This window comes from Opisthorchis viverrini (genome assembly GCF_000715545.1).
Source record: "Opisthorchis viverrini unplaced genomic scaffold opera_v5_482, whole genome shotgun sequence".
Taxonomy (NCBI): Eukaryota; Metazoa; Platyhelminthes; class Trematoda; order Opisthorchiida; family Opisthorchiidae; genus Opisthorchis; species Opisthorchis viverrini.
Genome location: NW_008752146.1, coordinates 281,526 through 287,783, shown reverse-complemented (window position 1 = coordinate 287,783; position 6,258 = coordinate 281,526).

Genomic DNA, 6,258 nt, shown 5'->3' with positions numbered 1-6,258 from the left:
CGGTTGTGTTTGGTATTTTCAACATTATTTCATCATTATGGGGAATCTGTAGATTGTTCCACGTAAACCGGCAAGAAGAAGTCGGTTTGCCTGCACTACCCTCGCACTTTAAGTAGGTCAAGAATAAAGAGGTCATAATCATGAGTCCCGTTAAGGATTTTTGTTTCCACCTATCACCGGAAGTCGGCAGAAATCCGCGAAGTCAAAAGGCGGCAATCAATTTCTCTTTGCTTTTCGAAAATACGCCAATGCAGAGCCCACAAAAATAGGAGAAATGCTGGGACTACACTGGAAAAGTCCGTTAAATTTGGATTTCTAGTGTACTTGTTTCTTAGATAATGTAAAATCTACAACCACGTGGACGTCCAACGGCAAAACACTATAAGCGAATCTTTTTGAAAATAATCCGCAGAAACTGGTTTGCTCTTTCTTGAAAATAATAATAATAAATAATAATAATACATAATAATGATCAAACTCTTTGAACTCTGGAAAACATTGCGAATTGGTTGCGTGAATTATTGGGCAGTATATTTAAGCAAAGTCGTATATTGAATGGGTTTGTGGCACGCCTAACGCCTGCGAAATTGAAAAAATAAATTTGGCAGTTAGCATAAAAACGACAACTGGGATTCAGCAGCAAAGTGCTGTAGACGGAAACCTAGTGAGGTGGAACGTCTGCGATGCTGCTGAATTAGGCTTTTGAGTAAATTTGTTCATTCTCCTTTGGGGTAACTCTCAGATGATTGAGTGGGACTAAGAAATAAACGCACGCTATTCTGCTCACCACTACTTAAAGAATCGCCAATCCCAAAACATTTAAAAAATTATCTTGAGCAAGCCTTGGTAGTTTTGTTGCACATTCGTGCTACTGGATTTTTTGTAATCAGTAGATTACATTTTCAAAATATTCATGGAAATGCATGCGTGTTTGATAACTTTTATAATTTTTCCTTACAATCCGTGTGCACTTTTAATGCTTTTTCATCTCTGTTTCTTCCTTCCTGCTTTGTTCGAGTCATTTATATTTCTCCCCCTGATGGGAAATGTGCGCGTGAACAGATGGCACCTCCAATCACTCTGACTGAAATGTGCCGGTATAATATACCATATCACTCATAATTGTTTGTTGTGGTGATCAGGGTTTGATTTTCGCCGTGTTCTGGGTAAGCAATCGCGACCTAACACCAAGAATAGTTCAGCTTAGATTTTTATTCATCCATGATGATCTCGTGTGCACTGATAACTAGCTTGCTTCCATTCAAAACACACACAAAAGAGGTCCAATCTCAAAGCGTATGTACAAAATCATTGGTCATTGCGCAATTTAAGGACAGATTGAAAGTGTTAAGAGTGCAGGTGTTTCGCAGCACCTATTCGTAGGCAAAAATAATAAATGAAGTGGATTTCACTGCAATTGTGCGCTGCTGTGCTGATCTGGGTTGATTAGCCAGTGCCTTGTAAACAACGCGGAAGCATTGGCTGGGTATCACGTTGTGTGCAGTGTCAGCTAAATGTTGTACTGCGGAGCTGGTTATCGTCCTCCTAGTTCCAGAAGCTAGCCAGGGTGGATATTGTCCCAACGCATTTATAATGAAGAACGTCAAAAAACCACGGTTAATATTTATGTAATTACATTGGAGCGCAATAGAGATAAGATACGGTATTAAACTCAGAGTGCGGTCGATAGGTTCGACACTTTTTTATTTACTGCGTTTGTATTCAGTCGAATAAGCCAAGATGAGATTTCATCACGTGTAGCGCTTTTACGTTCATTTATATATAGTATTCGATGAGAAAAAAATGGAAAGCTATGCAGTGGATTTCGCAACCCGGTTGATGCAACACGAAGACAGCTTCTTTCAGATGCGAATTGCAATTTTATAAGTACTCTAGCAAAATACATTCACTTGCAAAACAATTTGTTTTTTTTAAGGGAGACTCAGCGGAAGATCTCTTTTATGGTGTTTTTAAGTCCACCTGATGAGCCCCAAAGTAGAAGGGCGAAACAGGTTGTGGGCTGTCGATGGGTTTTAAGCAACCTTATGAGTAGTACATTGCAAAGATATACATGTATCGCGATATCTCGAATATCGTAGCGACTGAAACATGAGGCGGCCTGGTGCAGCACATTCAGTTGCCTGGAAACAGCATAAAGGGGAGATTCAGCTGGGTTCCAGGTGAGTCTCTTGAAAAACCAAATTACTTTGTGCATTTCGCTAATTTGGTCAGATCAGTTCCGCCATGGTGACTTCTCAACCACTGGGTTCAACCGTCGTCCCTTTCGATATTTATCTAAGCCCATTGCACTCGAGGATCAGTTTTTCTTGAGGATGCGCAACACGTTTATATGATTGGTAGGCATTAAACCCTATGAAACATAAGTGAAATTCCGGAGGACAGCCTAGATTCCAGGCTGTTAGTCTTAATTCGACGGTNAAACGAGAGATTCAGCTGGGTTCCGGGTGAGTCTCTCGAACGATCCGAATTAGTTTGCAGATGAGTGTATATTCGCTAATTTGGTGCAATTCGGTTTGAAGTAGAACATCAGGTTGACGGAAACCCGGGGACTGCGCCTGCTCGATGGGCCCAAAGACGGACAACACCGGTCATGGGCTATCAAAACGTTTTCTGTGACCTTATGAGTAGTGTATTACGTCTATAAACTGTACAGAATTGTGCTTCAGATCAAGTCATCCCATAAACGCACTCCGACTAGAAGGTTTGACCAAAATGTGTCCTTCCGAAGAATTCGTTAAACATGGTTGTGTCGATAGATTCTGAATTGTGTCAATGTTCATTTTATTTACACCCGTTTTAAACGAAGTATTTCTCGTGCTTATTCGAGCAGAATTCGAGTATCTGGGAGCAAAGCTCCACCTGTGAGTGCGCTAAATATTCGCCCACAACCAGCCACCAGTTTCACTCCTTTTTTAACTAATTTGTTGGACGTTCTTAGAGGGATTTGATTCTCTGAATATTATATTTCGTTCCGGAATGTAACTGGGTTTCACAGACCCGACGATGGTTGTCATTCTCTAGTTACATCGGATTTGATGGCATTGTAAATCAGATCACATATTAAAGTAACCGATTCAACTGACCAGTGCTTTTAGCTACTTAGATAACATATCGCTTAGGCCGCATCACGACCCGACAAGTGACGAACATCCCGCACATGCTGTCCCAGTATAATGAATGCTGGCTAAGGACTCCTCACCCCAAGTGCTTCTAAAAATGAAGTTGCAGTTAAATATTCGTAGTTAATTTATAAAAATTCTAACATTGTTTCCGGCGACAAACGTCTAATGCTCTTACATCAACTGATGGCTGCCAAAAGCGGTCTGTTTGCAAAAAATGGTGTGATAATGCAGTGCTTCTGTAAGCACGTTTCATCAACACTTTTTGTTCTCCTAGAATTTATGTCCTGGTATCGTGCCTGTGGGGTTTTTCAAAAGCAATCCTATGGGTATAACGGTGATACTACTGATGTGGAAGTATGCGAGTAGCATGTTTTCTTGTAAATTCGCGTGCGTCTCTCGAAAAGTTAGATCTATTACGGAATTTGTGGAGTCGCTTTGTAGCACTTGCTTGAATTTGAAAAAAACAGTCAATGAATATCCAGGAAAGTTCAGAAAGGCGTGCTCAAGGATAAGATGTTTACGCAGTTTTTGTAAACAAGATGCATAGGAGTCCAATAGCTTGTAACTGTTTAGTTGGCATTTCCTAATAAATAACTCCGCAGCGAAGGCTTTCTACCTTTCACTGGTATCGTGCCTTTGAGGTTTTCCAAAAGTAATACAGATCGGGTGTGTTCTTGCCTGACCAGCTGAGTCACTCCATTAAATGCATACATAACTGAGCGACCATTTTTCATTCATGGTATTTTTCATTCTAACTAAAGCATTCAATTGAGATGTCTTTCACATGATTTCCACTGCATGTGGATATTGTCCCTAGCGTTCAAATCTATGGATTCATTTAAATAAAAGATACTGCCACATGGAATGTACTCGATTGTTAGTGAAGCGTCACCAGGTACCGAGTGAACGTCAACGGAACTGTCACCAGGTGAAGTACCGGGGGCGTCCGGGTCTCAGTTGCGAAAAACTGCCAGGCGCATACCTTGGACATTCATCGTGTGTGTGGTATCATTTGAATAGTTGGATGCATGTTACTACTACCATAGTTGTGTACAATTTGAGCCTCAATGCAGGACTCGCCAGACAAGAACCTCAGTTTGATCGACTCCTCGAAGCTGTTGGTAATTATGAGCTGGATAATTGAAGACCACAATTACAGGCGACGGAGTGGCAACACACTTACCTCAAAGGCTTCAAAAACCTACATACTTGATCAACTTCATCGCGCGGTTTTGACACCTATACGGTTTTACGTAATCATTCGCCGTTCCATACATTCAGACTTAGAGCCTCGGCATTTTATGATAGCTTCTGGGGGCTAAAGAGCACCACTGTCCATTCTATCTCTCAAGATCTTCCCGGCATCTTAATACTGCATAAGGATTTCAGCTTTATTCTTTTTAGCTCCTGATGACATATTCCTTGCTTATACCCTGTTGAAAACAAATATCTATTGGCGGCTTTTCCCTGAAGCCGATCTATTTTGAAAAGCTCAGAAGCACTGAAGCGTCTTTCAATTCCCACGGAAAATCAGTGCGCATCTCTCGAAAACTGAGGATGTTCGGAATTCGGTGACAGCTGGGTTGTTAGTTTGAACGGGTAACCATTCGGCCGCGGGCGGCTGATGAGCAGAGTGATCAGCAATGCAGTGCCAATGATCCCTCACTCACAGGATCCACATCATGGGGTCATGCATGTTGACCGATTCATGAACGCCGACATCTGATATGGAATTTTCACTCATTCTAAACTACTTATAGATAGTTGGCAATATGCAGCGATTTGAGATTTTCTTAGTAAAACGCAGTCAGTTGCGAAGAGATTGGGTTTTAACAACAACTTCTACTGAACCTGGCAGAATGCCTACCTTATGCTACACTGGAGCTAAATTTGCTCCATAAGTCTGACGTAATGTTCCACTTGTTACTCTAATCTAGATATCCCTGGATAGCCTTCGACAGTCCGTTAGGTGGTTTACATGGGTTTGAACTGAATCTCATTCTAACACCAACGTGAGTATAGCTTGCCATCTGCACACAAATTGAAATTCAAGTAGAACGCAAGTTTGCTGGGCTCTCGTGGATCGGCTACCTCATGAAACCCAAGGAGTTCAAACCCAGTATTGGGTTGTCGAAAGATCGGCCGTCTGCCAAAGCAACGTAATTCGATATTTTAGATACCTCAGACCTGTAGCGTAGTTTGCGCATCGCATTCCATTGAAACGTATCCTAAACGAGAGTTTCAGCAGGGATCCACTTGTGTGTTCTTCTAAACATCTGCTTTCTACGGGACTCGTTCGATTTTCTAAGGAAAACCTGCATCGTCATGAGTAGAAATGTTGTCTCCGATCTTCACATTCGTGGGCGAGTGTTTTCCGTCTCAGTACAGCTTACTTCGCCGACAAATGCCGCCCCTGGAACATTTCGTCTGCGTCCGATCGATCCACCAGAGTCCAACGCACCATCAAATAAAAGAAAATATACAAAACTTGCCACATAGGATTTGCGAATTGTGCGGTAAGTGTTTATTTTATGTTTAAAATATGTAACTTTTTGCACTTTTAGGTGGTTGTTTAATCTTCCCACTTGAGACATGCCTGAATGCACCATAAGTGGACACTTCCGTATTTATTACTTCCAAAAAAAACATGTGGCTGCAGATCCCACTGGGAAAAAAGAAGAATTACGTGCCCCAATTTTCCCACTTCCGGTTTCCGACATCTTCCCTACAGTTGAACCAGGATCAGCAAAACGTAAGTTTCATTGGCGGCTGAATAGCATAAGATAGGGCGAAATCAATCGATGAACGGCTGATAAACTAGGACAGTACTATTTGAACTAACGTCACAAAACGACCCATTATTAAGTGATCACTGAAGCAACTGTGAGACAACTGTGATCAAATTGTTAGATAACGGCGGCATGCCAACCGTATCACTGGGGAAGACCTCTTCAGATTACCCGACTTATTCGTGATCAAACGTTTCGAATTTAACGGAGAATATTATGAATAACTACGATAGACACCAATGGGATCGCCAGTTTCAGGACTTGGTGCAGAAATCACAATGCATAAACTGGAACAAATTGTGTTGCCCGATACAAATCCCAAAATA